Here is an 11,341-nt window from a genome sequence, read left to right as displayed (position 1 = left end):
AAGGAGGTTTATTTGGCTTACACTTCTGGATCACAGTCATCGGAGGAAGTCAGGGCAGAAACTCAAACAAGGCTGGATCCTGGAGGCAGGGGCAGACGCAGGCCATGGAAGAGTCCTCCTTACTGACTTGCTCCACATGGCTCAGCCTGCTTTCTTATAGAACCCAGGACCACCTGCCTAGGTGTGGCCCCACCCACAATGGGCTAGGCCTTCACACATCAATCACTAATGAAGAAAACACCCTACAGGCTTGCCTGGAGCCTGATCTTGTTGAGGCATTTTACCAGTTGAGGCTGCCTCGTTTCCAGTGAGTCTAGCTTGTTTCAAGTTGACATAAAACTAGCTAGCATACCCAGTGACTCCTCTCCCAGGTCCCAAGAATGAAGACACCAATGTTTATATTTTTGTGCATGAACCTAGCCAGTACATCCATTATAAAATACAACTTGACTCTAGGTGCCCTTAGTTGTAAAATTCAATCTCAAGGTAAGTGTACTTTATACCATTTTGGTCAATGTCTTACTTTTCTCTTACTATGACAAAATATCTTATCAAAAGCAGCTTCAGGGAGAAACTGCTTATTTTGTCCTATAGCTGCAGAGTTGTACAATCAATTAAAATAAGGGGACCATGAAAGGTATGGTAACTGAAGTAGGGAACTGACTGGTGCATCCATACTTAGGAAGCTAAGCGTGAACAGGAAGTGGTGCCGGTCTCTAAAGCCTCAAGGCCCTCCCCCAAGCAGGGGATCCTCCCCACCCCCGTGTGTATGTGTGTGTGTGTGTGTGTGTGTGTGTGTGTGTGTGTGTGTGTGTGTAAGAAAGATAGCAAGAAACAGAGAGACAGAGACAGAGTCAGAGACAAAGACAGAGAAGAGAAAAGAAAGTGAAAGTGAAAGAGAAAAGAGAAAGACAAAGAGATTGTTTTATTCATTAGCCCAGGATAGCCAGAGCTTTCTAGACAGCCCAGTCTGTCCTAAAACTTGCAATCTCTTCTTACCTTGCCTCCCAAGCCCAGCAATTATAAGCTTGGGTGACTGTGACCAGGTAATTTCAAATAAACTGATTGAACTGTGAGAGTGAATGAAAAATTACTTGCATTGTAAACTCATTATGCTCATAAAAGAGATGCTGTTTTAGTTTACGTGTTCTGTGACTTAGTTGGACCTCACTTTTTTCTGCTTCGGGTTACTGCCTGCTTTGGTTAATCTATCTAGCAAACCAAATTTGGTCTGATAAATTTAACTGACTTATAAAGCATATTTGCTACTAAAATTTCTATAACTATAAATTGCTTGAATCATATGAAATCATGAAAAATGTCCAGTCCTTGAAAATGTATCTTCCTTCTTTGCATCACCCTCAAAATGTTTCTTTCTTCTTCCCATTTATATTTGGTATCTAGTCATATGATAAATTTAAAATATTTTATATGTACATAATTTAATCTTATTTCATGATTTTTAATTTTTTCATGAAAATTAATGGGTTTTATGGCATTTTTATACATACCTTATTGTGTTGGACTCCCCCCTTTCTCTCCCCCATCCCTCTTATCACCTACCTTCCCTACCAATAGCGCGCGCGCGCGCACACACACACACACACACACACACACACACACATACACACACACCTGCTGTCATGTCTCTTGTATTCTATTATCTTCTTCTTTCTCCCCATTAAGATTTTTCAGTTTGTGGGTATCTTTACCAGTGAAATGTATTTCTTGGTGTTAACAGATAAGTCTATCTCAACTTTTGGCTCACTAGGCAAGATTGTGTCTTTCAAGTAGTAATTAGAGGCTAATTGTGCTTAAGGTTGTTGTTTGCAAGGATTTGGCACTTTCTGTTGCTTCTTCTTTGTTCTTCTGGTTGAATAGATTGTTGTTTATTAGTATTAAGAGGGATATTGGTTTACTGTCTTAGCCATGGCAGAGTCTTCGGGGTTATTCATTTTTCATTCATTCTTCTCACGAAAAGCTCTTTTAGATGGGACTTTCTTCTGACTCTATGTAAAATATTCTGTTAAATTCTTTCTGGAAGGTTAACTTAGTTGTCATGAGTTGCCTTATTTTGAACTTCTCTTGAAATGTACTTTTTGTCCAAGTAGTGTCCACATACATATCATGTGCATAAATGTGTGTTGGTGTATATGCAGTTTTATATGTATGAGCAAATGGAAGTCAGATGTCATTATAGAATGTATCCCTCAATTGCTCACATTAATTTTAAAGAAGAGTTTATCACTGAATTTGAAGCACACTGATTCAACTAGATTAGCTGTCCAGAAAGCCCCAGGGATCCTCCTGTCTCTGCTTTTTCACAACTGGAATCTTGGGTATGTGCTGCTGTACCCAACAGCTTTACATGAGTGCTGGGGTTCAAACTTGGCCCTCCTGGCTGCACAGAAAGCATTTCACTTATCAACTGAGCCATCTTCCCAACCCCTTGAAATGTTCCCATTTTTCCACCATTTTTAAAAGATAGCATTAGTATGCATAGCACGCTTGGTTGGCCATTGTTCACGTTCAGTTGTGCTTTTCTGGCTTCTAGTATTATTGATAAGAGGTCGGACGCATTCTCAGTTGTTAGTCTTTGTGGGTGAGCTGGCACTTTCCTCTCATAAAGATTACTGTTTCTGTTTTGGTGAATGACTATTTCTTTAAGTTCTAGAATTGTTTTTATTATTTTATTTATTTATATTCCTGTCCTTGCTCCCTCTCTCAGTCCCCCTTCCACAGTTCCTCATCCCATTCTTCCTCCCCCTAGAAGTGTTCTCCTTTACCATATCTCCCTCTTCCTTGAGGCCTCAAGTCTCTAAGGGATTAAGCACATCTTCTTCCACTGAGGCGTGACCAGGCAGACCTCTCCCTATATATTTGTGCCAGGGGCCTCTGACTGGCTCATGTATACTGTTGGATGGTGACTCAGTCTCTGGGAGCTCCCTGGGTCTGGGTAAGTTAACACTGCTGGTCTTCCTGTGGGGTTGCTCTCTCCTTCAGCTTCTTTAATCCTTCCCCTAATTCAACCCCAAGAGTCCCTGACTTCAGTTCAATGGTTGGTTCTAAATATCTGCTTCTGTCTCAGTCAGCTGCTGGTAGGGCCTCTCAGGGAACAGCCAGGCTTTCATCTGTAAGCATATCAGGCTTTCCTTCAGTGTCTTCTCCATTTTGGTTTCTGTAGTTCTTTTAGACAGGAATAGTTTTGGGTCAGAAATTTTGACTATCCCTATGCTTGAGGTCCTATCTATCTATTGGAGGTGGGCTCTTCGAGTTTCCTCTCCCCAATGTTGGGTATTTTGGCTATGGTCAGCCCCATTGAGTCCTTAGAATCTCTCACCTCTGAGTATCTGGTATTTTCTTTCTAGAGGGTCCCCTCCCCTATATCCCATCCCCCGATGCTGCTTATCACCGTTCATCCCCCAAAAACATACAGTGGAAAACAGGAAGATCTTCAATAAATGGATGCTGGTCTAACTGGCAGTATGTATGTAGGATAATGAAAATAGATCCATATTTATCACCCTGCACAAAGCTCAAGTCCAAGTGGATCAAGGGCCTCAACATAAAACCGGATATATTTAATCTAATAGAAGAGAAAGTGGGAAAGAGCCTCAAACTCATTGGTACAGAGGGAAATTTCCTGAACAGAACACCAATGGCTCAGTTTGTAAGATCAACATTTGATAAATGAGATCTCATGTAGCTGAAAAGTTTCTGTAAGGTAAAAAATACCATCAATAGGACAAATCAGTAACCTACAGATTGGAAAAAATATTCACTAACCCTATATCTAACAGAGGGCTAATATTTAAATATATAAAGAACTCAACAAGTTAACCTCTAGAAAACCAAATAACCCAATTAAAAATGGGGTACAGAGCTAAACAGAGAATTCACAACAGAAGAATCTCAAATGGCTGAGAAGGACTTAAAACAATGTTTAATGTCTTAACCATTAGAGAAATGCAAATAAAAACAACCCTGAGATTTCACCTCCCACCAATTAGAATGGATAAGGTAAAAAACTCCAGTGATAGCACATGCTGGTGAGGATGTGGAGAAAGAGGAACACTCCTCCATTGCTGGTAGGATTGCAAGCTGGTACAACCACTCTGGAAATCAAACTAGCAGTTTCTCAGAAAATTGGAAATAGTTCTACCCAAAGACTCAGCTATACTGAGATGTCAATCTTTTAAGTTCAGACTTCATTTTAGAAAACCTGACCTAAATTTAAGATCAGGTAAACTAAGTAGCTGGTACCTAGCATTAGGTTTCAAGGGTGCCACCCCCCCCCCAACAAAACCCAAGCCTAGCTTCAGTCTCTAGGCTAATCCCCAACTAGACCAAAGTTTCCAGGTTATTCCACCAACAAACCTGTACCCTCAGGTTACAAGCCCACCACTTGCCTAATGACCACCAATGCAGAGAGGAACAGAAGTTAAGTTTATGACTCCCAGCACCAGCCAATTATGTTAAAGGCCACAGTAGCTTTCCAATTTGATGCTTGCACATGTACTTCCTGCTTGCTGCTTACTACAAAATCTTGTCCTGATAGACATTTGGGGCTCCCCCACCACCAAAACCATCCTGCATGATGGTGGTTTGTTGGAGAGGGCTTGAGCTAGCTCAAATAGAATAAAGACCCTGCTGTGAATTGCATCAGATTAGCTGCTGTCTGTTTTATGGGGGATTACTAACATTTCACTGGCACAACCGTACCACTCTTGAGCATATACCCAAAAGATGTCCCAACATACCACTGAAAGAAAATTATACAGATTTAAGGTTTAAAAATATAAAATTAAAAGAATAAGTTTCAAAATTCACAGACTCAGGGCTAAACACTGTAAAAGAGTGTCCGCCGGACTAACAGACCATAAAGATAAAAAAGGAATGCAGGAACCAGCACGTGAACTGACTCATAAACCATCTGGCAGAAGGGCATGCTTACTCAGAGTCACACCTTAACCAGATGTTTCAAACCCTGATAAGCCCCAGTTCTGAAAAATCCTGAGGCGCCCCAGTCAGATGCTTCCTGTGTTGTCTATATTTGAATGAGACTTATAGCCACGCCCAGAAATTAGCCAATTGTTACAGAAAACCCCCTGCTTTCCTATATAAACCCCTGACTTTTTGGTGACACCTCTGTTAGGATTCAGGCCGGCCCGGAGACAATGGAATAATATTCTTATTACCTCCAAATTCTGTGTCTGGGGTCTCATTTCCCAAATGAATGGTCTCTCTTGGGATTTTCATTTGGGGGGCTGGGTCCGGGACGGATGGAGCTAAAATAGGACACCTGCTCCCAATAGAGCCCTTGTTTATCATAGCCAGAAGTGAAACAACTCAGATGTCCCTAAAAAAGAAGAATGGTTACAGAAAATTTTCAGCAATGGAATAAAAGTATAGAAATGAGCACATCATGGACAAGCCGGATGGAGTTAAAATATATCAGACCATAACTGATTAGTGGATTTTAACAAAAAGTATAGAATGGATAGGACCCACAGACCATGAGAATGTTTCAAGTGAGAATGTTAAACTGCACTTAGAAGGGGAAAAAATACTCAAGGGAGGAAGAAGGAGGGAGGGAGCTGGGTGAGAGGGGGGGAGAGGGAGAAGAAGAGGGGAACAGGATCAGACATGGGGCTAGGGGACAGGAGAGAAGCTCAGAGGGCCAAGAGAATGGATAGAAGATTTTTGTATCCTTTAATTGACCAAATAAACTATAATCGGGCTTTATATCAACTTGGTCTTTTAACCAATAGATTATAGTTTGTTCTATTGACTGTATCTATGAGTTCATGGACATTCTGGCCACATTCATCTTTTTGATTGTTTGTTTCTATGTGTCTGAATGTATTGTTGTTTTTACCTTGCTTTCTGCTATATTCTTCTTCTTGGTTTTGTTACTGATGGTACTTTCTTCTACTGTAAGTGGTTTTCTTGTCTTCTTTTTCCTTCCTTCCTTCCTTCCTTCCTTCCTTCCTTCCTTCCTTCCTTCTGAGAGATAGAGTTTTAAATTAGCCCAAAACTCAGCAACAGGACCTGACTCAGGAAGACAGATTGTTAAAAATACAAGAGAACTACTTTGCTTATCCCCTGTTAGTTTTCTTTGTTATTTAAGCCCCTACTTTTATTGCATCCTGTAGAGAGCATTCCAGGAAAAGTAATTTCAACCAGAGTTTTTCAAATGTGCAGTTCTTCATTCTGACAAACTTTTTGACAGGCAAGAGATAAAAAATTGAGGACCTGAGGTGATTTTTCTCCTGATTTAGTTGCTTTGTTCCAGGAACCAGGGGTTAAAACCTTTGAGGTCCCTGTTCCTGGAGTCATAAAACAATCCTGTTTTTGTGGTACATTTTTTGACATCCCCCCAATCCCCTGGTGCTCACAGCCTCTATTTAAATACTTTTTCTCCCACCTCCGAGGTCGAACTCCACTGCCCCTGCATGGGATATGAGTCTCAATCCCAGCACTGGTTCCTAGGGATAAAATGGATTAAGGCAAGGATGGTTTGTGCGTTCTTGGGGGGTGGGTCACATCATCCTGAGACTTGAGTGAGGGTCTCCCCACTCAGGGGATCTTTCACTTCCTTCCTTCCTTCCTTCCTTCCTTCCTTCCTTCCTTCCTTCCTTCCTTCCTTCCCTCCTTTATTCTTTCATTCCTTTCTATCTTTTTAAAGTAATTTCAAATATTTGTTTGGTTCTTTTTCATGTTTTCATTTCCTTAGTGATTTTTTCCCTCCACGTTGTTGTTTGTTGTTGTTGTTGTTGTTGTTTGTTTTTGTTTTTTTGTAAGCTTAGATTTTTTTCAAAACCTTTATTTGGGGATCTTATACCCCTCAACTTCCCTTCTAGCCTATTGACCAGAGGTAGGGGAGAAAAAAGGTTAAGAGGAAAAGGGAGTTTGGCTCTGTTTAGAAGTACTTCCTCAGGGCAATTTCACTCTTCATTGTCAGGATACAAGTAGTCCAGACCAATAGCAAACACCAAACAAGAAACTGTTGCCGCAGTTAGACTGAAGAGAAACAGCAAGGCTCTGCTGAATTCCTATTGCTAGAAGGAATCTTTCTAGGCACAGCTATTAGGAGACTGTTCCTCTAGCAGTGCACTTCCTTCCTAACACCTGACTTGTCCAGGCAGTGCCCCTTTAGGGCAATTAACTGTGGGGTTTTAGGGGAGAATCTCAGCTTTAGGCTCCTGTTCCACACTTCTATCAGTCTCTGTAGCCTGTGATACCTCAGTCCTTTCATTCTGCAATTCTGACCTAGCCCTTGTGTCTCTATCACCCAGAGTACATTTCCAGCTACACACACACGCACACGCACACGCACACACGCACACGCACAGACACACACGCGCACACACACACACACACACACACACACACACACACACATGTGGGTGTGTGTGCTACAACCCTCACCTCACAGGGGATAGGATATGAGATAGTTTATTCTGGAGTCAAATATGAGTGACCCTAGCCTAGGAACTTAGATTCATGTAACCCCAACCTCCATGTTTCAATGTTTTAACACTCAGGAAGTTTTATAACAGCAGATCAAAGAAAGTCACAAATCAAGACAATTTTCAAATACATAGTTAGAAATCAGGCCAGTTATAGAAGAATGGAAAAAATATAAGCTATAACCTTCAGATGGTCTCTGGCAGCATTGTTATCCTTTTGGTTGGCAGAAACTAGAGGTCTGTTTGTGAATTCCAAAGGAATTACTGAACAGTCACAGCAATGTTAGTTCACATAAACAATGAATGGTTATTACGGGAATCAAAGATGGCCCCACTTGCAGTTTTCTAATTTCTCCAAGCCGTTGAGGCTCTAATCAGTCAATCAACCTTTGTCGTTCACAGCTTATTTCTAGCAAAATCTCACTCCGTGGTCTTAGGTATCTATGTTCAAGCTGCTGCTGCTGCCACCGCTGCTGCTGCCACCACTGCTGCCGCTGGCGCTGCTGCTGCCACCGCTGCCGCCGCTGCTGCCGCCTAAGCAGCTGGAGTAAATTGCAGCAGCTGCAGGCGGGTTGGTGTCTCCTTTACGGAGAAGCCTAAGTTTCTTGTGTCTTTCTTCAGCCCTCTCTCTCCTGTGGGCTATTGCTCTTTATTTTGACTTTTACTTTTCCCGAGGTGACAGCGAGGAGGCTTCTAGTCTTCCACCTTGTCTGGAAGTCTGATTTCAATGTTCATACGGTCGGAATGTGTCAATGAACAGATGCTTCTGATATGTCAGAGCAGTGCAAGAGAAAGCAGCGCAGAGTAAACAGAGACCTACTTGATGTCTTACTTGTTTGACTTCAGTTTGCATTTCTGAAGGATATTTTTAAGGGGGAAACTGTCATAAGAGTCCACCCTTTTATACACTTTCCCATTCTTAAAGGAGAAGAGGATATTTTAAAAACTTACAAACACTGTTGTAAAAGTGTTGTCCCCACTTCTCTTTCAAAATATGTATCAGTGTGCATTGAGAAAAATTACAGACTGTACCACAGCTTTAATTTTAAATGCACTGGTACCACAGTAATTCTATATCAATCCATTTGAAAAACTTGTACTCCTTTGTCAGAGACTGAAGGGATTTTATGTTAGAGTAGGTTAGCAGTGGTGAGGGTCACAGTCTGCTTCATCCCTGACTTCTGTAGTTCGGGATGGAACTAACATTATTTTCAAGTGGTCAGGCCAGTTCTGCTATACTCCAACTGATCCATCCCCGACTTATTAAAACTATAGTAGCTGAGACACAGTGGTGCACAAATCATTAAATTTGTCACTTCTACGTAGAGATAATGAAGATCATGGTCACATATTCATTTAACAAACAAACCAACAAAGCCTTTGAAATCCTTCTATTATTCTCTTGAAATATTTAGCTCATGAAATGTAAAAAGAAGTTACTATGAGGTCTATTTTCAGGGTTAGAAGCTGCTGCAGAACAAAATAATCTCAAAACTCAAAATTCAGATCTTTCAGTAGCGCCCTGTGAACGCTGCTTTTCTCATACGAGTACATATGCTCAGTAATGTTCTTCAGGAGACCGAAAATTCATTTTTACATGGATAAATCTATCCCATTTCATATCCATCTAACATAATTTGTCTCCGAATTATTACTAACATAACATTTTTTTTGTTAGCTTTCTTTCCCAGGAGATTGAGTTGAAGAATTATGGAGGAAAACCCTGATTGCTAGGGATTTACATTTTTTAAAACCAAGGTATGACTTTTTGGGTTTTATAATAATGGTGAATGTACATTCCATATACAAAAACAATGCACTGCAATCTCATTCAGGTAGGTAGCAAATGCTTTGTCTTTCAATGGCCTGAATATTCAGCCAAAATGGGAATTTTATTAAGGTCTGAGGTAACTCCCATTTCATTTGGTAATTTGTTAATATCCTTGCAGTTTCATATATTCATTTAATTAGACCATTTAGATAGAGAATCTATTTGTGTGAAGGATATGGAAAATAGATGATATTCTTAAAATACTAGAAAAATGGCTATCATACCACAAAACAGTTGCTTTTATCTACTGCGTTCTTAAACTTAACCCAAACCAGACTTAACTGCAAGAATGTCTGAAGCAGAATTTCTTTCCCTTTCAGAAAATTGTATTAATTTTATAAAATTTCAAACATTACAAGGAGATTCAAATATTTAAATATTTAAATACTCCAAGATATCTAACAGCTGACGCAGAAAAAAAGAGTTAATTCTTATAGAACAAAGACGACAAGAAGCATATGTGTTAAAATTGACCCCAAGTTTGGTTGAATTTTGGTTATTTTGCCTTCAACTCATTGTCCTACTGGGCTCATTATGCAAAGGGAAGAGAGTACTATGGAATGTATTTTCCTATCTCATGAACACAGTAAAAAAATTGAAGATATGTGTAGAAAGATTATTGAATTAATTATAAAAGTAAAATAAGACTACATCATTGTCAGGAACAGATCTAGCCAAGATTGTAGTAACTCTTACTAATGATGAGATTGTGTCATTATGGGTGGTCAATGAAGATTGGCAAAGAGCTTGTAGTAACTACTTGGGAGAAATTAATAACAAGTATCTGAAAAGAGAATGAGTATAGTTTATAAAATGAACTAACTGGATTCTTCCATGTATTATAAAAAGAACAACAGTTCCAGAGGTACCAACCTTCTATACTGATGCAAACAAGATAGGGATCCAGGTTATAAATCAGACTCAGGATTAACTTTGTTATTTATGCAATTAAAACAGGCCACCAGAAGTAGAAACTATCCATTATGTATTACTCATATTTGGTGCCATGAAGGTTTGCCAGGTCCAATGGCGTAAGGAAATGAGGAGACTGACCATTCACTAATAGGATATATGTTAGAAGCCTCAACATTTTATGAGAAACATCATGGTAATGGGAAATTTTAAAGAAAAGAAATTCTAGCACTTGACAGCAAGTCAAAGAAATGATAAGAAAATTTCCTGTGTATTCTCTATACAACCAAATTCTGTTTCCTGCTGGTAGCAACCCTAGGGATACTGGAAGAAATGACACCTGACAGATGGATGTTTTTCATTTTGCAGAATTTGGAAAACAAACGTATATAGACCATACCATTGACATGTACTCAGGATTTCATTGGGCAACTGCTCTAAGTTCTGAAAAGGTTGATTGTGCAATTACACACTTATTGGAACTAACGGCAATTGTAGGGATACCTGCCCAAATTAAGATAGATAATGCTCCTCCACATGTATTGAATAAGATGAGACAATTCTTTGCATATAACAATATAAAACGTTACTGCTATACCAGACAATCCCACAGGACAAGGAAATGTAGAAAGAGCCAATTGTACCTTAAAATAGATGCTTATTAAACAAAAAGGAAACGTAAAGAACCCAAACACAGATTAAATAGTACTGTTTACAATATTTAATATTTGTGAGAAAGGAATGACAGCAGTGGAGAGAAATTGAGTTATTAAAAAAAAAAAAAACACCAACAAAACCCTGAGGAACTAAACCAACCAATATACTAGAAGGATCTGTTGACGCTAGAATGGAAACTTGTGATAGTTTTAAGTTGGGGATGTGGTTATGATTATATATCTACAGGGAATGAAAAAATGTGGTGACAAACAAAACTCTTAAAGATTAGATTTGAGCAGGGAAAACCTTTTGTCATCTGGGTTATGAATGTCTTTACAAAGCAAACAGCCCAGGTGATTCACTCTCACAGACTTTCTCAGTCACTGATCTCTCTAAACTATGTATGCAAATCACTTTCAAAAGGGCCAGCCCGAATGATCAATCACACAGAGACTGAACAGCACAGAGC

This window comes from Rattus rattus, chromosome 15, assembly GCF_011064425.1.
Source record: "Rattus rattus isolate New Zealand chromosome 15, Rrattus_CSIRO_v1, whole genome shotgun sequence".
In the NCBI taxonomy this organism is placed as follows: domain Eukaryota; kingdom Metazoa; phylum Chordata; class Mammalia; order Rodentia; family Muridae; genus Rattus; species Rattus rattus.
The sequence above is the reverse complement of the archived record's forward strand: the minus strand, read 5'-3'. Positions refer to the sequence as shown.